Source organism: Protobothrops mucrosquamatus, unplaced genomic scaffold (assembly GCF_001527695.2).
Source record: "Protobothrops mucrosquamatus isolate PMUCROS unplaced genomic scaffold, P.Mucros_1.0 scaffold20, whole genome shotgun sequence".
Classification (NCBI taxonomy): Eukaryota; Metazoa; Chordata; class Lepidosauria; order Squamata; family Viperidae; genus Protobothrops; species Protobothrops mucrosquamatus.
The window spans coordinates 4002987-4027719 of record NW_015386405.1 but is presented as its reverse complement, the minus strand read 5'-3'; positions in this window follow the sequence as shown (position 1 = coordinate 4027719).

The window sequence follows — 24733 nt, the reverse complement described above, 5'->3', positions numbered from 1 at the left end:
TCTAACAACATAAGGAAGGGAAGAATTTTTTTTTTAAATAAACTCTTTTGGAAGAAACAACCTAGGCATATCTTGGATCTTTAAAAAAAATGTTCCATCCATTTGAGTGCTAAATAATACATGTTTTCCTTTTTTATTTTCACATGGCTCTCTGTCAGCTAAGGTAATATAAGGCCAGGATTCAGTATGGTCACTGAATCTTAATGTGTATCTGTAATAGCTCACTGGTTTGTACACGTCTCTTCCATGTGTGTGTATTATTATTATTATTATTATTATTATTATTATTATTATTATTATTATTATTATTATTATAATAACAAATGTTACCAGACTCTATACTTTTCATGCTAAGATGGAATCTGTTTTGTCAGTTCAGAGGTTTTCACTGCAAAGCGAGTGAATACTAATGGTAGTTATGTAAAGCAGAGGTCCCCAACCCCTGGGCCACACACTGGCACTGGTCCACATCCTCGCCATGCAAGCGAGCAAAGCCCCATCCCTGTATGTACAGAATCCAGGCAGCCTGCAAAACCATGCCTCCTCCTCTGGTCCATGGAAAAACTGTCTTCCACAGACGCTATCTCTAGCACGCAAAAGATGGTGCTTCCATATTTACTATGCAAAAATTGTGTTTGTATTTTTCTGTGTTTTTTATGTCCAAAGTATCAGGAAGGCCTAGTTAAGATTTGAAGATTTTGCGGGAATGTTACCATCTATTACAGAAGAAAGGGAATACCCTCCTGGAAAGTATTCACTGCATTTCAGGACTAGATATATTTCATTTGAAAAAGTGGACTTTTATCCTTAAAAGTTTGTTTTAAGAAATAGATAGCTTTAAGGTGCTATACCGTAGGCAAAGTGGCTTCCCTTCACTATCATTTGGAGATAAAGAGGTAAGGATTTATTTAAACAATTAAAACAGGCCCAGTTAATTTAAACAGACAGAAATAGTTTTCAACAGAATCCTTCCAGAAATTTAGAGTAAACTTGGGAACAATATCCATATATAACTATAAAAGTCTACTTTACTCAGCAAAAAATCAGTTTAAAAATCACTGTCCTTGGCATAACCCAGTTGCTAGGAAACAAACAGTTCAGCTATTTTTTCCCCCTACTCTCTGGATGACCTGCTACAACTGGTTTTTTTTTTTTTAGGTACTAAAAATATCTCTTTAGGGTTATCAATTCCAAGTTTTTGCATATTTTTAAATTCAGAATTACAAATTCCTAAGGGAAGCATAGCGGCACTGATAATAGAGAATGGTTACAAGTGACTCTTAGAATAGCTTTACTAAAGCATTTGAACTGTCTCAACTGCATAAGACAAATGTGTATATGGCAAATCTGGAGTCTTCCGTTGCACACTAAATCACAAGTTTTGGAGATTAGGAGATCCCATAATTTAATAGAAGGTCCATAGAAGTGATTTACTCATTGTCAACTTAAAATAACACATAATTGATTAAATGGTGCTCCAGGTCTGCTTACTAAAGGAAGACTTGCCTACTGAATTACTCACTCTCTATTGTCCTGAAAAAACTATCTTGTTAGATTCATTGATGTTCAGTGTTGCTTTGCTTGGAGGCCTTGTATTCTACAAAGCTGCAGTAGTTTTAGCCTATCTGTTTTTTTGTTGGTTTCTTCAACAATTGATTATATATTGTTCAATGATAAATGTGGTGAACTGAAGTGTAGCATGTGCCATCATTATGTAAAAAACAAAACCTAGATTTTGCTGAGTACCTTTTCCATTCCACAAATGCAATTTATCATGCCAATGTTAAAGAATAGATTAAAATGTAAGTTTAACAGTAAAGACATACTAAAAAGAGCATGACTTACATTGATCTGGCCAAACATCCACTAGATTTCCCCCTGTCTGTGCTTTGCAGTAATAGATTCATCTCAGGAATTAATTTAAAACAAATCTTCTGTATAACGTATAAGAAGTTAATTCCTTTCCTATATTTTGTTTGTGTTCTGAATTGGTATTGTAAGAGTCGTCTCATAATTACTAATCTAATCTCTTTTTTGCTTTTCCTTGTGGACCACAATATAGACAAAGGAGAGACTCATTTTCTAGTTAAATCTGGAAGAAGAAAAGCAAACAGAAAAAAATCAAAGTTAGATTAAAATTACTATTTGTTCTTGGAAGTTCACTGGGTGCTCAAAACTGATGCAGACAAGATAGGGATTTTTTTTTCAGTCAAGGGCTCCATTTGGACTTTGAACAATATGCCAAGATCCTTTATCCAAAAAATGAGTAAGACCAGGACAAAAAGAAAGGATGGTTTAATTTAAATGTAGTAAATCATTGGCAGCTTTTCATGGGCTTCAGATTTTGCAGCCCTCCTTAAGAACATTAGATTTAGATCAAAATGTCATGCAAAGAAAAATGGCATAAACATGCAGGTGCAATCCAGGAAGCTGCCAAGAGGACTATTAAAAATACTTAATAAGTCTCTAGCAGCAATACAAATTTTACATACAGGTTAATTTTTTTACTAGGATTTTTAAAGAACCAAACCATGTGGATTAAAAACTATTAGATTTTAAGATACCCAATAGTTGTCACTGCATAATATATCCATGGTGTTTACTTAACCATCAAAAATGGTGTTAAAAAGAGATAGTAGGAGAGTCACTCCTTATGTAAAACTAGAGTTTTGGTTTAGTGGATGCCTTATCAAGAAATAAAAACGCCCTTAAAGAGATCTCTTTGGATAGCAAAGACAAAACAGGAAAAGGAAAGAAGCACTGTTCTGACTAAATAAATTAAGTTTGGCATCAGAGTAAATAGTAAATAATGCTAAGTGAGAATCAGAAGACATTAAAACAGCTCAGTGATGACCTTGAGGAAATCAATGCACCAGGCCCCATGTAGCTTGCAAGTTCAAGAAGAACGAACCCCACCAATTATCACAAAGATACTCTTAATTGTAGTCTGAGTAAAAATGTGATCTTACCAACTGTAGAAATAAGCTCCTGTGGGAAGAATCCAGAGAAAGAAATATTTTGGGAAATATTAAAAAGGCAGAATATATTTCCCCAAAGGATCTTAAAGGCAGAAACCAACCCCCCCCCAAGTCTCTCCACCCCAAACAGAAACCATGTCTGCAGAAATGTAGATGTGATAATCTTGTCAGAAAGATAGGAGCCAGGAAGCTTGGATTAGAAAGACAACGTTCTAGAATCAACAATCCCTCACACCCCGAAAAAAATCTAACAGTCATCAGCCATAGCCCCAGGCAAGCAGGATATGACATAATATCCTGGGACATAATAGGATTAACCCACCACCATCAGAATACCAGAAAGGCACGCTCAGACACAGGTCAAAGTTCATGCCACAGAAACAACTCCAAAAAGCTCAAGAAGGTATAAAAAAACCCCACCACTCCCTACTACATGTGGTCAGCTTTCCCAGAGCCATCTTTCTGGCTGGCTCTCCTCTTCAATAAACTACAACCTTCTTTCTAAAGCAGTCTCCATTTTGTTTATTCCAAGCTTGGACTGGACCCTGATGAAGATTTTTCTTTCAATACTCCCAAACAGAGTTATAGTAAGCCAATTAAGGTAGATCCTTTTGAAATGCTCCCTCTCACCTTAGTGCTACTGTGCTTCCCCCTCACCCAAGTTTTGCTGATTTAATACTTTTCTCCCTGGCTGGTCCACACCATTTCTCATACAACATGTCAAAAGTTTTGAGTAAGGCATCAAGGCTAGGGCTATTACTTATGGACTGTTAAAATCATGAGTGACCATTAGATGGTTGAACAGATTTAGAGTTTTAGGTATCAGTTAACAGTTGTCCATTTTTCCCCCAGCACAGATCTAATAGCCTAAAATACTAAGGCTATTAGCCATCCTTAAAAATAGTTACAGATTTTTGGGACTTCACCACATTGTGGTGAAGGTGGTGGCCAGACAGTGTTTTCTGGCCAGCAAAGTCTCTCAGGATAAAAGAAAAATTGTAAGATCACCCACATGTACTATGAATAGCTGCTTCTCCTGACTAGGTATAGGAATTGAGGATTTTGTGGTCAAGTTGTGAATCAAGCAACTGGGAATTGAGGGATTCCAAATTAATCTCACAGCTTTAATGTAGCTTATCTGGACATAAAATTTGCCAAGCCTCATTTCTTGATCACTTTCAGAATTGCTTCTTAAATGCTTTTTAACTATTAGGAATCTTCATAATGACATGCTTTAGAATATCAGGTGAGTCTTCAATACCCAGTGAAAGAAATTTTAAATGAAAATTTAAGGACTTTAATATATATATTTCCCTTTGGAATAAACTGCAAAAGGATTATTAGAAGATTGATTTTGGAAAGTTACAGATTAAGAGTCCAGATGGATCTGAAATATAATTAATTTTGAAATTAATTATAAGAATAATTTTCATGAGAAAATACTGTTGTTTTGATTTTTTTTAAAAAAATAATAGAATGGGGCTTTGAAGATTTAGTACAATTAAAGAGTACAATTAAAGAACATTTAGATTTGACTTTAGGATATATTAAAGTTTATTTTTGAACAATGTACTCAGAAGTTAAGTTTAAAATTGTCTGCCATTATAAATAGATTGTGTTTAAAAAATCTTAGGATTTTTACTGGACAAGATTTGCATGTCTGATGTAATAATGATTAAAAGGGATAAACACACATTAAAAAAAAAAAACAAAAACAAAGAATGACCTGGATAACTTTCCCATATTGGATTTACAAAAGAGTTTGTTAAAGTTTTGAAGAACAAAGTTGTGAAAAGAGACAAATGGACAAAAAATGAAAAGAAATCAAGTTCTAGGACAGTATTTGAAGAGTTTAAAGATCAAGATTGTTAAAAGTAAAAAAAGGAATATAAAGTTGGTTTACTTGATTAAGGTTAAAATAGATATGCTGTTTTCTCTAAATAGACTTTTGCTATTTAAGATTGAATGACAGGGCTTTAAAGATTTGCTTATAAATAAAAGATGAGTTATGGGAAGATTTATTTGTATTTTAAGAGGACAATGCAAATTATTAAAATTGTTTATGCTTGCTGTTATGGAGGGGGGAGTCATTTCTTTATATATTATTTTTTCTTATTTTTACTATATGTTTTCTTTCTTTTCTATTTTTATTTTTTTTTCTACACACTTTCTATTTTTTATCTTTTCTTTTTTTCTTAGTTTGTATTAGTTCTTATCTTTTTTAATTTTAATGTTTCATAAAATTATTATAAAAATAGTTACAGATTTTTGAAGAAGGATATAATGCATTTAACATCACTGGACTATATTGGAAGAAAAATAGTGAGTTCTTCCTGACTTATGAACAGACTCTCTGAGCTTGATTACAAGCCTGATTGCTCACTTATTTCTTTAATGAAAGACAACCTTAAAACAAATAGGATAATGGTGAGAAGCCTTGCAAACTTGATGCCACCATGAACCACCCCACTTATTAAAAAGTGCTGAGGTTTCACAGTTAGACTGTTTTATTCCTCTCATTTATAGATTAGTCCATTGAAAGTTTTCAAGTTCTAATCAGTGGTAGGTTGCTGGCTCTTAATTGTTGTACAATACAACATTCAATTATCTTCGGGAGAAGGCCTTGAAAATTCAATCAGTGAAACATGCACAATGGTAGAGTGACAATAGCAATAACATGACATTGTTCTTGTTTGTTCCATCAGGTTTCTTATCTGGAGAATATATAATATCAACAAACTGTGAACATAAAGGAATCTTTGCGGAGTGGCATCAAAGCAAAATATATACCCATCAGATGATAGATAGATAGATAGATAGATAGATAGATAGATAGATAGATAGATAGATAGATAGATAGATAGATAGATAGATAGATAGATAGATAGATAGATGAGTGAGAGAAAGAGAGATATGATGGAGAAGTAGCATATCTGATCTCCCCCAAAATAATACATCTGTCATTTGGCCATTGTGTTCCTAATGAGTGATGGTAAATAATACCAATAGTACCTATACATTTTTATCAAGAAATCCTGTTCAATTGAGATTATTCTGAGATGAAAGACAGACATTGTCTATGTCTATATAGTTCATGACATATGATTCATATCTCTGTGATTCAATTAGACTCTGTGTGTGTGTGTGTATGTGTATGTGAGATAAAGAATGAATGGGCGAATGACTGACAATAAGGCAATGTCATGTCATGGAATCAAAGTGGGAGTTAAAAGGAGAAAATAAATGTTATTCTAGCATTCAGCCTGAACAGGTTATTAAGTTCCATATAAACCAGATGAGAATATGAATGCTGGCTTTCTGCTGAACTCTCCATATGCGCTTTATTCAATTTTTAGTTGAGGTGAACAACAAGACTTGAATGGAGTCTCCTTTTGTGTTCACTTGAACATAAATAATACTGTACACACCAGTCCTTTCATCTGCAGTCACACAAAGAGGGTTTTTTTCTCAATGTGAAGTGAAAATGGGTAAAAACCTCCTTCATAGTTTGTTTTCAATATAAAAAGAACTGTGATTGAAAAACAGAAGTTCATTTTTTTCTTGTGTAAACAGGATAAAACAATGTAGGGTAGACACTAAAAATGAAAATCAGTTCATTTTCAGTTTACTGTGTTTCTCTAGGTTATCATTGAGTATTATTCTTGGTTATCAAATCATTAGATATTGTGGAAATTATGATCTCTAAATACAAGCCTTCTTCTATGATCAGGGTTTTGATGGGGTGAAAGGGCTTGTTAGAGTAAATGGAATATGGGCTACATCCTCAGACATATATATGTCCAGAAGGATCTCCCATGGCAAACAGGCCATGATAAATACCCTAGACTAACAACGATCACATTTGCCAACCCACTTCGGACCTCAAAAATGGGCCCTAGGGCAACTACCCATGGCAGTGGGAAGACCTGCTCGAAGGCAGAGGGTGCTAAGAACCACTGGGTTAAATCAGGTTGCCTTTGGACTTTGGACATAGATCAGTCAACATCCAAACAATGAAAACAGACACTCAACTAGAAGAACTGCTGATTGAACTCAACAATGTTCATTGGAATATTATTGAATTACTAAAACATGATGAAAAGGCAAAAATTTAGTTGAGCTTGATAGGACTGGGCATTTTCTCATCAACCAAAAGCTGAAAGACTCTGGTAAAATTTGAAAGGATATCAGACAGAGTAGCCCAATGCATCATTCAGTTGAACAAACAATACAAGCTTCAAAATATCCAATCTTAAGCACAAACAATAAGCTATAGTGATGATGAGATTAAAGAGTTTTACAATGATGTGACCCGCCTTCAAGAAAATGCCAATACAAAATACTAATGGGTGACTATAATGCAAGAATAGGAAGAACAATATCTGGAGAAAAAAATACTGGCCTGTATGGAAGTGGTGAATGAGATAATAGAGGTGATAGACTAGTGCAGTGGTTCTCAACCTTTTTAATGCTGCGACCCCCAACCGGTGGTAAGTCGAGGACTAAACCGGTCGTAAGTCGAGGACTAAACCAGTCGTACATCGAGGACTAAACCGGTCGTAAGTCGAGGACTACCCAACTGGTCGTAAGTCGAGGACTTTCCCTGCCCGGGAGTGCCACGCATGCGTGGTTCCGCCCCCTGCGCCAGCTGAGGCGTAGCTGGCAAGCGGCAGAGACAGAGCAGGCCGACCACCAGCTGGCCCAGCTCAAGAGAGGTAAGGCACTCGCCGGAAAAGGGGAAAAAAATGACGGACAGCCTTGCTTGGCGACCCCCAAGAAATGGTCGATCAACCCCAAATGGGGTCGCGACCCATAGGTTGAGAACCGCTGGACTAGTGGATTTTGTTGAAGGACAGGAACAGTAAATTTTAAATGTGTTAAATGTGGTCAGCAGGCATTCAGCAAGCTAAGTATATTTTTCAAGAACCATCTCTCCCCTATGCATGAAGAGAAATATTTTCAATCAGTGTGTGCTGCCTGCTCTAACATATGCCAATGAAACATGGACACTAACCTCACGATTGGTACAAAAGCTATGAATGGCACAAAGAGCCATGGGAAGATACATGCTCGGCATTACAAGACAAGATAGAAAGACCTGCACATGGATTAGAGAACAAACAAAAGCATAAGATAGTATCAAGAGAGTAAAAGAATTGAAATGGAAATGGGCTGGTCACATAGCAAAAAGAACTGAAGGCAGGTGGACCAAGGCAGTCATAGAATGGGTCCCACTTGATAAAAGGCATCCACAAGAGACCTAAAACAAGATGGGTTGATGACATCAGCAAGTATTTCAGGCCCAATTGGCAAAAGAAAGCTCAGGACTGCATTGGTTGGAAACATGCGGAAGAGGCGTTCATCCTGGAGTGGATAGACAATGCAGAAGGAGAAGGAGAAGATATTTATTGTTCAGCTATTTGTATTCCAATCTGGATGGATATGTGTGCATATATTAATATCAAAAACTGAGTTTGAACAGTTAAGCACAGAAGAGATCTGTTTTCTTTCCCTAAATGAAAAAAATAAATACATTTTGAGAAAATATTAATAAGTATGAATTAGAAGTCAAAACCCTGTAAAAGCTTCCTCAGAATATCAACATTAAGCCATGTTCTATGATCCAGAATCTCTTCAAAATATTTAATTGTGAATAATATCATCTAGGATCTGAAGAGTTCATCTGATATCAGCAATCCTGACAATAACCTCTGAAAAACTTTTACTGGCAACTGGGATGGCTTTAATGAATATGAAATTATTCATATTTAAAAATCTCATATTATTTAATTTTGATTTCAGAAAACATTTTCTTCAAATAAGTATAGTTGAATCAACTGTACATTTATCATGTTATCAAAGATGGCATTCATAATGCCCTTTGTATGTCTCCTTTCCTGCCCTGCCCCAATAGCTTTTAGATATTGACTATCCTATCATGCATAACTGATAAACAAGTAGAAAGTTTTGTTTTTAGTGCCTTTTAATATGGAATCAATTCACTTTCACAGAAAGATTGGAGAAAAAAGAAACTGAAAGAATGGGGGAGAGAAATCTCTATTCTCACATATTGGGTGTCATCCAACGAAAGTGAAGATTCTTAAATTATAGAATTGGTCAACAACATAGATGGTAATCAGTCTAGAGAGATATTGAGGATAGCACAAGTAGTGGCTACTAAATCATGATTAGTATACTACAGGATTAAAGACAGTTTTATCCTGAAAAACAGTTGCTGGAAAACAAAAGAGAAGAGATCTGTTGCTGTTAAACCTTGCTTAAGGGCTTCCTATCTGATTGATATTTTGATTTTTTTTTTTAAATAAGCCTTTAATCTGTGATAGCAAGGCAATTCTTATTCTGTTCCTTAGACAAGATTGTAGCTTCATGTAATCCTAAAACTGTTGCAAACTACTTCCTAAAAATATTTTCTCTGGTACCCAGTGCTATTTTTGTATGCATGTTGAATCAGAGCAAACTGTCCATGTTCTGCACCATTAGCTCACTTTTATGGGAATAGAGAAGAATATTTGTAGCTTAGAGTTGAACTGTGGAGTTCTTAGTGTTCCAGGCCAAAATCATAATCATCAACAATGGTTAAGAATTCCCTTTTTTAAAAAAGGCATACAGTTTCAGGTTGAGTCCTGTGATAAAGATCATCTATATCTAACTATGCTTAATATGCGAGCTGTAGACCCTTTCCTGATGCAACATAAAGCATTGTGTAGGGTTATCTTTGCATATAACCCAGAAACAACCGCTAGTAAAGAATAAATAGTCAGATTGCTGAATGGAATTTTGGTTTATTCTAAAGCAACTTTAGCAAGTTGCCTATTAGCTGCTGAGTGAGATTAAAGGCTTTGTTGTTGCTGCATAAAGCTCTAAACAACTTGGGACCAGGTGACCTGGCAGACTGCCCACCCAATTATAAATTGGATAATTGCAATAATCATAAGAGGAAGCCCTGCTATTTGTGTCATGACCCTTTGTTTGCTCTCTGCTTGGGGCATCTAATCACTGGAATTTTTCCCTCTCTGGCATTTTTGGATACACCAACCTTGATAATGTGTTAGATGTTTCCTAAAGACCTTTCTCTTCATCCAGACTTTTAAGCAGTTATTTTTATAACTGTTACATTTGAATGCATTTTCCTCCTAAAACTTTAAAATATATAGTACCTGTGGTTTAACTGATGAAATGTCCTAGACTAACCCTATTGGACAAGAGGAAATATGGAAATAATTTGTTTTTAGCACAAAATCAGGCAAAGTATGGTCTCAAACAGGAATGAGTCAGAAGCAGAAGAAATAGTGTTCTCAACAAATGTTAAGTAAATAGAAGTGTGGATATGAAAGGTGCTCAAATAGTCCCCTTGGAGAAGTTGGAATCAGTAAAAGAAATCAAAACTAGGGGCTCTTAGATGTATGTGTAGGGGTCTCATTCCTTTTTTCAACTGTCAGTGATACCATCTGATATCTAAAATCATTGTGCCCAATGCTTGATAAACTCATACATGCAGGTTCTGAGAACTTGAATAATCAACATGTCAATTTCATGACTATTGCATTTATATGTCATGTAGAATGCATTTGATGATATGCTTGTTTAGTGTATGGTTCTAGACCAAACACATCCTTGTTGGTGACTGTGACTGCCAAAAGAAGCAGTGGGGGGAGGGGTAAGTGTGAGACAGCAGAAAGAAGCAGCTGGTGGGCAAAAAACGTGTGGCAAGCAAAAAAGGAACAGGAGCCAAGTGGATCTCTCCCAAAGAGTAGAGAAAAGAAATGAAACTTGGAGTAGAGCTGTGAGTACCACAATAAGAACCAAAGAAATGTCATCTTCATGGCATAATAAAGGGTTTAGTTGAGAAAAACAGCAGCCTGAGATGATAAAGAAAAGCTGTAAGTTAAGGAATGGAGCAAAACTACTCATGAGTGAGCAAGACCTAGGAAAGGCATAAGGTTTTTCTCCCTTCTGCATTTTGGCTAGCAGGGATTTCTGTCCCTGCAGCTAATAAGTGGAGAGAGGCAGCTTTGGGGACTGCAAATAATTCAAAATTATTGGTTGGCATTTTGGCCAGCGTGGATTAAAAAAAGAGTGACAGTTTTATTAGTGATGAAATTGCCCAGAGAATCTGCTGAGGGAGGATCAAGGCTTGAAAAAGCCAAGAGGAGGAAAAGCAGACCAAGTTCAGGTGGGCCATACTGGAGAAGAATCAATCCGGAAGGGATTAAGCAGTAATAAAAAAGAGAGTGAAGAAAACGATTGTATCAAAGTTTTGCAGAGACAGCTACAGTATAGTTGTAGCATTTTGTTAAGGAATGGGACAAAGCTGGATTGTTTAAATATGTACTGTGCCTTAGAAATGCATGTACCTTTCAGAAAACTACTGAGTACAAACTGCTGGCTCTTAGTATCCTCTTTGCAAGAGTCATTCCGTTGAGATTAAGAGTTTACAATTGTCTGGAATCACTGTTTCTGTAAGGTGGGCAACTATATAAATTTAATTTATTTATTAAATTTATATGCCACCTATCACTTACAATTACACACACACACACACAAATATACTCTGTGTGTGTATGTGTGTATGTATGTTTGTGTATGGAAAAGGAAAAAGAGTCCCTGAGGATTTTACTACTCTAGCTCAGTGGTGGGATTAAGCCAGTCAGCACCACTTCGGCAGAACCAATAGCTAATTTTTTGTTGCCTAGATCCAGAAGTGGCATCAACACAGAGAACTGGTTGTTCACATATTTGAATCCCACCACTGCCCTAGCTGTAGCTGATTGTGGGGGCAGGGGGGATAGCTCATCTCTGTTTCTTTAAGCCATTGAGCCAGTGCTGTCCCGAAGGTGTTTCTGCAGTCATGTGGCCAGCATGACATTATGCTGCAATGCAAAACAGATAGCAAAACAGGGAACACTATTACCTTCCCACCGATGTGGGACCCATTTATCTACTTGCATCTACATCCTTTCACATTGTTTGTATGTGTAGGAGTTCATTGATAGGTGATAAAATTGTTCTTGTCTGCTTCAAAAAGAAGATTGGATACCTTTTCCCCAACAGGAAGCTCAAGGAAGGGAAGGGATACCCTTAGAGTTTCCTTTTCCAGCTGGAAATTTGGCAGCAGATTTTTGGTCAAAGGAAAATGAGAATAGTACAAGCTGGAGGGATTCTATTTGGGAGACCCACTCCAGATTTTTTGTATTATTATTTAAATGATCTACCACACTGCCTTTATTTAGAGGCTGCATTTAACAACAATATATCCATCAATATTAAGCAGAATAGTTAATCATATTGATTCGGCTTTAGAACTTTTGATGAAACCGCTTTGTAGTTTTATTTCCAACAGACTTCAGCCCTGGTGGTGGGATCAAGATGACATCAGTTACCCTGGTAAAATATATATCTGCTAGAAACTTTACAAATGAACAATGCTCTCCTTTCCCTGGATCTTTCATTCTATGCTGAAACATTAGCTAAGGTGTTCTCTGGAAATGACTCTTTTAATTTTTCAGATTTTGTGCTTGAATTTGGCAGGGCATCACACTGCTGATGTCCAAAGATTTGCTACTGAATATTAGTGGCACCATCTCAAGCATACTAGAGGCTGCAAAATTGAGATTCAGGGTCATATCCACATATGTACTGTACTGTATGTAAGCTAAAAAGGATCAGGGTTGGGCTTATTTTAAATGGAAAACCACTAGGAGATCCCAGAATTATAGACTAGACTGGAAGTTGTAATATTTTGAAAGAATGCAATGACATTTGCTGGCCAAGAAAATTGCCTCTGAGTTTCTTGAAGTTATTAGGATTCAGGAATGACTCAAAGAAGATGTTCCTAAGATTAGTAAAAGGCAGAAAGAAGTCAGAATAGCTGCTAGGAGTGTAGGATTCATGAAAGGTGTTCATTAGAGGTAGTCCTCATTTACCAACTGACTTGTTTAGCAACCATTCACAATTACAACGGTGATGAAAAATAACTTTATGACCAATCCTTACATTTATGACCTTGTAGGGTGGTACAACAAAAGAAAGCGAAGTAAGATCATAAGCACTTCACTTCATTTGTATTCCAAGTGTGGCCTTACCAAGGCATTGTAAAGTGGTATTAATACTTCACGTGATCAGGAATAGAATCAAGATGTGCACTTCATAATTATGGTGAAATGTTACGGAACCATTCCGGTGTGAACCTTATGACGTAGGTCAAAACCAGTGGTGCTATATTTTTTCTACAACTCTGAGATCTTTCTCATGTCTCTTCTCGTTGTTTCTACTAATCCCCTGACCTCCGATTTTGTATATTCCTTGCCAACGACCTTAACCCATTGTCTAGTTTAACAAAGAGAAGGATGAGGGGGGACATAATAGCAGTGTTCCAATATCTCAGGGGCTGCCACAAAGAAGAGGGAGTCAAGCTATTTTCCAAAGCACCTGAAGGCAGGACAAGAAGCAACGGATGGAAACTAATCAAGGAGAGAAGCAACCTAGAACTAAGGAGAAATTTCCTGACAGTTAGAACAATTAACCAGTGGAACAACCTGCCTCCAGAAGCTGTGAATGCTCCAACCCTGGAAGTTTTTAAGAAGAGACTGGACAGCCATTTGTCCAAAATTGTATAGGGTTTCCTGCCTGAGCAGGGCGTTGGACTAGATGACCTTCAAGGTACCTTCCAACTTTATTATTATTATTATTATTATTATTATTATTATTATTATTATTATTATTATTATTATTATTATTATTATTATTATTATTATTATTATTATTTTACAACTGAGATGTTGGCCTCAATTGTGACTGCTAATGAAGGACTACCTGTATAAGAACCCACAATATCTCTTATTTAGAACAATTGACAAAGCAGAGTATTGTAGTCACATTCTTGAAGGAGCCTCCATGCACGTATTTTTTTTCAGGCTGCAGCCCATTCTTTTCATTTATGTACAAAGCACAGAAAATGGAGGCTACATTTCCATGCAAAAGCATAAAGAGGAAGAAATTACTTATCTGTGTGCAGGGGGGAAAGAATCATTTGAGACAACCCCACTTTTATTCAGCACTTTAAATTTATCACCTCCCCCGCCTTCTTCTTCCATTTAATGAAGTAGGCCATTGCATACAACAGCGGGAAAAAAAAATAAGCTAGTTCAGTCTCAAAGGTGCCACAGTACTTCTGCATAAAGATGTTCTATCAACCTTTTAATGACATAAACACTGTAACTACCAGAACAAATCATTTGCAAAATTAATATTGACGACTCACTTGCAACAAGCCTTTGCTGCATTCAAATATAATATGCTCCTTCTGCATAATAATTTCATAATGTGTAAAAGCTAAAAAATATTTGCCAAGATCTATAGCTTCTCTCTATGAATAGTAATGAAGACTATCACAAGAGATTTCTGCTGGCTCTCATCCAGCCAACAGTTATAGACCTTCAAATCTCAGAGAGACCAAAGCCTGGGTAAGTTATCAGTTGCTTTAGAGAAATCATAGAAGAAGAAAAAAAGGACACATTTTATTGTTATTGGTATGTTTATATGTTATAATAATAATAATAATAATAATAATAATAATAATAATAATAATAATAATAACAACAACAACAACAACAACAACAACAACGATAAAGTTGGAAGGTACCTTGGAGGTCATCTAGACCAACCCCCTGCTCAGGCAGGAAACCCTATACCATTTCGGACAAATGGTTGTCCAGTTTCTTCTTAAAAACTTCCAGTGTTGGAGCATTCACCACTTCTGGAGGCAGGTTGTTCCACTGGTTAATTGTTCTAACTGTCAGGATGTTTCTCCTTAGTTCTAGGTTGCTTCTCTCTTTGTTTAGTTTCCACCCGTTGCTCCTTGTCCTGCCTTCAGGCGCCTTGGAAAATAGCTTGACTCCCTCTTCTTTGTGGCAGCCCCTGAGATATTGGAACACTGCTATCATGTCCCCTCTTATCCTTCTCTTCGTTAAACTAGACATACCCAATTCCATACCCGTTCCTCATATGTTTTAGCCTCCAGACCCCTGATCATCTTTTGTTGCTCCTCTCTGTACTCTTTCTAGAGTCTCAGCATCTTTTTTACATCATGGTGACCAAAACTGGATGCAGTATTCCAAGTGTGGCCTTACCAAGGCATTGTAAAGTGGTATTAATACTTCACGTGATCTTGATTCTATCCCTTTGTTAATGCAATCCTATTCCTGCCTTTTTGCACCTCAAATGGCTTGTGTGCAGCTGTTTCTGCATATTTATTCCTATGACTGTATTAAAGTCATCCAATGACCTCTGTGGTTGTGTGGACACTTGGATCTGGGTTCAAGCCCAATACCTTAGTTGCTACCCTAGATTAATACTGTATACAAGATTTTTGAGCCTTTTGTCATAGTGCCCTTTTCATATTTCATATTTTGGAAGTACTATGATGGGATCTTAAGAGTTAACTTGTGCTGAACCTAAGGCTGCATGTAGAATGCTTCTTAAAGTTTGACTCCAGGATACCCATCGACTTCTTAATCTCAGAGCTATCTGAGAGCTCAACCAATATTTCTCCATCTTCCTCTTATCATTTTTCCTTCCAAAGAAAATGAAGGGTTTTTTTCCCCTTCAATACCAATCACATTAATCTGGAAATAGTAATCTGGAAGATCAGCAGCACTTCTGGGTGAGTAGTGGATGGCACTCTCTTTTTTGAAAAGGAATCTCATGGCATGTGGGGGCTTAGATACAACATAGGATAAGATGGTTCAGTCATAGACTACAGTAAACTCTGACATTGGAAGCAACAAAGCAAATGCGGATTAACTGATAGAAGCTGTGCATGTTTTCATAGAAAAATAACAATAGATACATGAAAATAAAAGTGCTATGAAAGTCAGCGAAGGAAAGGATATAGCTGCAGAGTATTTTGATTGAATTTAAGTTTGTAAAGGCTTAGGAAATGGCTCAGCTGTGGGTCATGTGGAAAAAAAATCACTCTGTAGAATATAGAAATGATCACATTGTTAAAGCATTAAGCCCTCTACGGTTTTTGAAGCCCAAGTGCATATTCAGTATATGCCACATTCTGGAATCATCCTGATTATCAGTACTGCAAAAATAACACACCTGGTTCTAAGGTAGTTGACTATCTCATTCAGTTTTATCTCATGTACTGTATGTTTATATAATTTTGTGCCATCAACTAACAGGGCTGATGCTTTACTGTAAGTATTAGCATCACACTTTTTCATAATGAATTGCTTTGTGCAACATGTATTGATTTTTATTCCAAAACTATACTGAGAATTCAGAGGATAATAACAATTGCATAATTTGAAATTCAAACAATAAAGCTGATCTATCTCACAGACATCCTGACATCAGCTCCCAGTGTTGACACAACTTTTAATTATATTAATCTTTCACCATGAAAAATTTCTATTTTTTCCTCTTGTTGCTCATTACATGAAAAACAAGGCTGACCAATGATGGCTCATAAATCAGCCAACTTTGTAGAGATCCTCCTTGCTGCTTCTGTATTAAAAGCAGCCAGCTCAAATTCCATTGTACAAGCCAAAAGACTGGCTGTTTTTTTAGCTAAGAAACACCAAAGCTAATTCATATTGCAGTGAGATGTGTTCTTGAGAAATTACATGACTCCATTCCTGTGGATAGACATAACTTGTCACTTGAGCTGCCATACAGATCTAAACTAGAATGACACATCATTTTGACATGTACATTGTTTTGAGTTCGACTATACATACCTGTGCATCCTTCACCTAATGAAAAATGGCAAACAGCCACTGCAAAGGTTGTTTCAGATACAGTGAATGTTTAGTAACAGGAAGCTATAAGGTGAGCTGTGAAAGTTAATTCTGCACTTAACTTTTGGAGCAATCCCAAAGTAGATGTATAGCCGTATCTATTACATACTATTACACCACTCAAACAGTGAAATGGATCTAAGTGTATTGCAATGACTCAGACCTTTAAATTATACAAGCTTCTTCTAGGTTTTCATATTCTGTTCCACGAGTGCTGGATAAGCAGTATAGGTATCAAAGGAAGTTGACCTCCCACAACCTGAAGAGGTTAGCGCTGAAGCAAAGTAATAATTTTGCCAATTTCACATTGTTCAAAGTGGACTCTTTGCATTCCAGACACAATCAGTTCTGTTTTAGGCATTTACATCTGAGAGATATTTTTGTGGCATTTTTTCTTTTATTTATAGGATTGTAGAAAACTGCTCTTTATCGGGCCAGGTGGGATTCCCCTCCCCTCTCATTGTTAAGATTTTAAAAATTACCACATTTGTTTACTATGAGACCATGTGATGCAGCATTTGTAGCAACTCAGGAATGAAGGATTGGTGAGAGTATAATATAATTCCATATTATATTCCATATAATCTTGCCATATCCCTTGTAACCCTTGCCATCCACCTGAACCTTGGCCACCCTGACCTTTTAATTATAGGTCATGAAATAAAGAATCCCTTAAGCTTTTCAGCCAAGATTTTAAAAATTACCACATTTGTTTACTATGAGACCATGTGATTCAGCATTTGTAGCAACTCAGGAATGAAGGATTGGTGAGAGTATAATATAATTCCATATTATATTCCATATAATCTTGCCATATCCCTTGTAACCCTTGCCATCCACATGAACCTTGGCCACCCTGACCTTTTAATTATAGGTCATGAAATAAAGAATCCCTTAAGCTTTTCAGCCAAGTTTGAAACATTGGCTGAAACTGATAGGAAATTGGCAAATATCAGCAACTCAATCAAAACCATTAGAAATTCCCTTAAGAGATGAACTCCTTTGTGTACATAATAGGTTTCTCCAGACCCAAACCCACCACTTAAGGTCAACACCAGAGCACACAAAAAGAATTAAATTGGCCAAAGTTGGTATGCCACTCAGGTAAACATTTTTTTCAGGATACCAGAAAACACATCCGTTAATAAACAAAAAAAATCACTTCTTCTTTGTGACTGCCACTTCTAGCTACAATGTTAATTAAGCAGGAAGCCAGTTGATATGATAAATGAGGGGAAAAAAAACATAAACTCAGCAGGATACCTAACCCCTTTTTAGGCAACCAGCTAATTGGGCATCCAGCTAGACTTGGGCCAGAATTTTCTTCTAACAAGTTGTTTTCCAGATGTTGCCAAATTATAATTTGCAGCATCCCCAAATTGAGATTTGAGGGATGCTGAGGACTGTCGTTCATTCTCCATTGAAAGGTAAAGTGTTAAAAGTAAGTTAGGTGTTCAATTTGAAAGAGCCAGGGTGGTAACTCTACATGTCACCTTTGTAATTAGGAGGGTGCCATAAGGAAATTTCCAAGTATCTTGGTTTGCACTTTTTGCAGGGAAAAAGTGAAAATGCACCAAAGAATGCAAGATGTAAATAGAAGGGCTGAAAAGTCATTGTGATTTGCTTATTGCGGCTGGAATGTGTGATGTAACATACTGAGGGGTGCAAAATCCTTGTTCAGTAATGACATCTTGAGGAAATGGGTGAAGACATATTGGAAGAGAAAGTGAAGTATAGTGATTAATTTGTATATATCATTTGTGATTTAATTGCTTCTCACCTTTTTCTGCTTGAGTGTTCAGCACTAGCCTCTTCCCCTTCCTTGCATGTGTGTTCAACTCACTCCATTCATTTCTTACCATCTTTTCAAGTTTAAGAGTAAGATGGACCTTTACTTTCCTTTGGGGAACCAATAGCAGGATTTCTTTTTCCCTTTTCTGTTTTTCTTAGCTTGTTTGCATTCTTTTCCTCCTAATATTTGCCTTTGTTTTGGTTTCTATTTTTTCCCTTAAGTTTAAAAATTGTGTAATTGTACATGGATCTTTCTAATGCATTTAGTGTATTCTTAGTGTATTTAAATATTCAAAAGATAATTTAAAAAATGAGACAATATGATATACTGATAAGAGTTATGGACTGACATGGAGACCTAAATTCGAGCTATCCTCTCAGCCATTCTGTGTACAATATCTTGATTCCTGAAGGAAAATCAGGATTTGACTGAGAAACAAACAAATAAATAAATATATTCCACATTTGAGTGGTGTGGTGGCCTAGAGGTGGACCCTTGCCTCATAATCAGGAGGCTGTGAATTTGATCCTAGGTAGTAGCAGATATTTCTCTCTCTGGGCACAAAGAGAAAATATCTGCTGTGAGCTCCTCTTAGGTGTCAGGAAGGGCATCCAACCAGTAAATGCTCAATCAACTTCAGTTGCCCTAACTCCATGCTGATTCATGTAGCCTGCTGAAAGCTTCACGTGTAAGTATTCTGGCTCTATACATTGCTAGAAGTAATAGATGTAGAAATTGTTAGCCCTTTTTATCTTCATTTATTTTTGTCTGAAAGATTTTGCACATCCCTGTGTTGTATGACCCCCATTAGTTAAGCTGATATTCTCTGAGTTTTCATCACTTTCTTCTTCTCCCACTTCAGTTCTCTTTCTCTTTTTACTCTGACCTGCAGAATTCAGGTACTTATCTGACTTGCTCTCTCTTCATAATGGAAGAGAGCACACTCCAGCTTTTAGCTATAGAGAGACTTAAGTAACTCAAGCCTTTTATAACAATGTTACTTCCTAAATAAAGGCTATTTTTGTTTGCTTTTATCCAAGGACCAGTCTCAAGAATACTTCCTCTATAAAGTTAGACTTCTAACTTTCTGTTTCCATCTCCCCTCATTCCTTCCATTCTATAAAACTCTGCCATTCAACATGGTATGCATTCCACTTAAATATATAGGTTAATCCCACCCATGTCATCATGCTCCAGAAGCATATTTTTATCTCTCAAGCAAAAATGTGGTTTTGAGTGCTTGTGTTTTGCTGAGAACAATATGGAGGCTTTTTCTCAGCTTTCTCCTTTCTGGGAAGACTTACCTGACCTTGCTTTTCTGATGGATCCAGTCCTCCAATGCCCTCAGAAAAGGAAAGATGATATGACAAGAAATTATAAGAAAAAAACAACAATGGGATTTGAAAACACAGGTGCTCAAGAAAAATCATGATGATGCTGAAACGATGAAGCATGAAACAACACAAAGCTTAATTTTGTATACAGTGGACACTAGTATGTAAGTCATAGGGCTGTGCTGCTATGCATGTTTTTTTTTCATTTGCTGTCCCTTGCCAACCCAGAATGAACATCTGTCTAGAAAGCCACAGTATTTCTCTGTGCAGGGTGAGCTTCGGCAGGTGGCCAACAATTTGACTCCAAATAATATATATTCAAGCCCCAGTTTCAAACACTGTGGAAACACTGGCAGAGCTGCACTTTTGATGATGGACAATTGCAAATCCCAACATGGCTGCTTAACGTATCATGAGAAGAATTTTGTAATATGATAGCTGTCTGTTAACTGCTACGCAATAAAATTTAATTGAACATTCACCAAAAGGTTAGGAAGTTAGTTAACATCATCAATGCGACAATTACCAGTCAACCTTACAGTCAAGTGCTGAAGGGAATACATTTTTCGTGTGCAAGATAAACACTAAAAACTATGGTAGTTTCTAAATACCTCTCTGGGTTTTAGATTCAAATATTAAGGGAAATGTTTCAGTGAATTCATTTGGAGGACTTAATGTGCTGGAGATATAGGTTCAATAAGTCTGGATAAGAATCAGTGGAGCTGCATTTAATTAGTAGCTCTAACAAAGCTGTTGAATTAGAGAAGAGAAATAGTAAAATGGACAATGTACAATGGGACAAATCCTAATGATCCTTATATAGACAATTTCAGTCTAAAGAAGCTGTGATACTTCATGATGAAGGGAGGGCAATTTTGAAGTTATAATTGCCAATTGACCTGGAAAAATGGGTAGTAGTCCAGATTACTTAAAAACATCTTTATAACTGGGTATGTTCTGGTTAAAGAGATATTAACTCCTGTATGAACTTAGATGTACGTATCCTTAAACAGATATCAGAGAGTGGGTTACACATTTAGTTCAGCCAGTGTTCTTCCTTAAAGTATTTCTATTTGTAGAATTACATACGGAACTAAGATCAACACATTGTTTACTTTCAGTTACAAATTTCACTATGAGATGATGTAGAATAAAACATTTATTGTGGAATGCCCAAATCTGAATCCAGATTATTCTTCACCATTTTTCTCAACGATCTATTCAATGGTTTGCTTCTGCATAAAGTCCTGGTTGGAATTAGCAAATAAATTGGCATAGAAATCTTACCACATTGAAACTGAGATGGGAATATGAAATAGAGATAAAAAAAACTTTGTTCCTTCAGTATACCAGATTTAGTATTCAAACATGATTGAGTCCTTTCTCTGACATTTCTAGTTCTAATCAGATTGAATCCATATATTGGGACTTCACAGTAACTGTTATTTTTGTTTCTATTTTTGTAACCATATCTGAGTTTTAACATCTTGACACATGTTCTTTAAGTAGGGTAGCACTGACCCAGATGCACAACTGGGCTTAATATCCTTTTAAAATGGGAACAATCAAGATTGAACCAATCAGATCTTATAATAAACTGTTGATTCCTAATTGGAAATTTAGTAAGACATTTCTTTCATGTAACTACAAGTTGGCATATTCATTAAAGATTTCATTAAAAGCTTGGATGGGTGAGGAGACCATTTTTACCCATAGCTAGATTGTTGTAAGTTCAAAAACCTAGATATTACCCTGGTGTCTATATTGCAACATTGAGTCTTTTATCTTGACTTATTTCAAGTTTAACTAGTAGCTTCTTATCACATGGGGAAACTTAGATCAAAGCCATCACAGAAATTGATCAGTTGTGATCAGTTATGATGGTCATTGTACCCCTTTGTATGGACTTCAATTGATTTTATCTATGAAAATAACTCAGTTTTGTCACATATATAGTTCAAAATACTGTTGAAGTCCTCTGAATGGAATATATAAGGGTATTTGAAACTGTTTTGTTTACCTTCTAAGATGTGAAGATTATTTTTATACAGAGATCAGTTGAGCTCTTGCTGCGTTCCTTTAGGTTTTTCTGGAGTGGCAGGACAGAGGTCATATAAAAGATTATCCTCAAGTATATCACCTGGGCACACATATTTGGGCAGAGAATAAAATGACAATCATTTTGGGATGTTTAGAATTTATCTCTAATAGTATCATTACAGATTTTACCCCTGTATCAGAGGAAAAATGGGGAGAATTGTATCGACAATTTCCTCAAGTCATCTAATCTTTATATGATCTCCTCTTATTCTGAGTCTGGCAAGGTGTAAAATAAGTTAATCAACTTTCCATGTATGGACTTGTTGGTAAGCTATCTTGCAAACTGCTTGGTGCAAACTGCTTGGACTTCCCCTTATCAAGGATAATGTTAGCAAAGCACCTTTTGATTCAGATTGTCAAATTTGTGCACTAAGGTAGCAGTACTCTTAGTCAGATTGAGTTAGCAGTGGACTGACTTCCTCTGAGCAAAACACATATGTTGTAAAGGTTGAGAGAGTACCCAGAAAAGGTTTCATTTTAGCAACATAATAGAGACTGAATTCTGGAGTGTTAATAGAATTTTCCTGAAGTCTCTTCTGGATGGAAGCCATTTTGTCTTATGTAAGTCAATCAACTGTTGTTCACAACATAATAATTAGTTTAGGGATGGAAGAGCTGCTGTTTTGGATCCAATCAGAATAGAACTGGAAGGAACATTGGAGATCTTCTAGTCCAACCCCTCTGCTCAAGCAGAAGACCATATGCCATTTCTGACAGGTAGCTGTCCAGTCTTTTCTTAAAAACCTCCAGTGATGAAGCACCTACAACTTCTGACAGCAAGCTGTTCCACTGGTTAATTGTCTTCATTGTTAGGAAGTTTCTCCCTTATTTCAGGTTACTTCTCTCCTTGATTAGTTTCCATCCATTGTTTCTTATCTTGCCTTCTAGTGCTTTGGAAAATAAGTTGACCTCTTCTTCTTTGTGGCAGCCCCTTAAATACTGGAATACTGTTATCATGTCAACCCTAGTTCTTCTTTTCTCTAGATTGGCCATACCCAATTCCTGAACTGTTCTTCATATGTTTTTGTCTCCAGGACCTTAATCATCTTAGTTGCTCTTTGCACTTTTTCCAAAATCTCAACATCTTTTTTGCAAAGTAGTGACCCAAATTGGATACAGAATTCTAGGTGTGGTCTTACTAAAGTGGTACTTTATGAAGTGGTACTCATACTTCATATGATTTTGATTCTACGCCTCTGTTTATACAACCAAGGATTCTATTAGCTTTTTTGACTGCTGTTGCACATGTTTAAGTGATCTTCCACTAGGACTCTAAGGTCCCTCTCACAGTTACTGTTTTTGAGACAGGTTTTGCCTAATCTGTACTTGTACCTTTGTTTTTCTTGCCTAGGTGTAAAACCTTGCTTTTCTCCACATTAAATTTCATGTTGTTGAATAGAGCCCATTGTTCAAGTCTGTCAAGATCTTTTTGGATCCTGAGCTTGTCTTCTGTGCTGTTGGCTAAGTCTAAGTCATTTATGAAGATATTGGAGAATACTGGGCCTAAGACAGAACATTGTGGTACATCACTGCTTATTTTTCTCTATATAGATGTAGTACCATCTCATTGAGTACAATTGAGTACAATTTGTCATCTAGTTACAAATCCATCTGGTGGTGATGCTGTCTATCCTACATTTTTCTAGTTTATCAAGAAGTAGGTTGTGGTTTACTTTGCTGAAGTCCAAATATACTATGTCCACAGCATTTTGCTGGTCTAATAATTTGTCAAAGAATGAAATAAGATCTGGGCCATATGGTGATATTCTGCTTTAGGTATGTGTCCCTCTTTCCATTTTTTGTACTTATCCTTTTTGTCTTTCAGTTTATCAGAGAGACTTGAACACTGGGCACTATCTAACAAAATGAAATTCAATGGTGAAAATAGTAAGGTTCTATATTTAGGCAAGAAAAACCAAATGTATAGGTATAGTATAGGGGGTACCTTGCTCAATAGTAGTAATTGTGAGAGGGATCTCAGAGTCCTAGTGGACAATCATTTAAATATGAGCCAGCAGTGTGCTGCAGCTGCCAAAAAAGCCAACACAGTGCTAGGCTGCATTAACAGAGGGATAGAATCAAGATCACATGAAGTATTAATACCACTCTACAATGCCTTGGTAAGGCCACACTTGGAATACTGCATCCAGTTTTGGTCACCACGATGTAAAAAAGATGTTGAGACTCTAGAAAGAGTACAGAGAAGAACAACAAAGATGATTAGGGGACTGGAGGTTAAAACATATAAGGAAAGGTTGATGGAATTGGGTATGTCTAGTTTAATGAAGAGAAGGACGAGGATGGACATGATAGCAGTGTTCCAATATCTCAGGGGCTGCCACAGAGAAGAGGGAGTCAAGCTATTTTCCAAAGCACCTGAAGGCAGGACAAGAAGCAACAGATGGAAACTAATCAAGGAGAGAAGCAACCTAGAACTAAGGAGAAACTTCCTGACAGTTAGAACAATTAACCAGTGGAACAACCTGCCTCCAGAAGCGGTGAACGCTCCAACACTGGAAGTTTTTAAGAAGAAACTGGACAGCCATTTGTCCAAAATGGTATAGGGTTACCTGCCTGAGCAGGGGGTTGGACTTGATGACCTCCAAGGTCCCTTCCAACTTTATTATTATTATTATTATTATTATTATTATTATTATTATTATTATTATTATTATTATTATTATTATTATTATTATTATTATT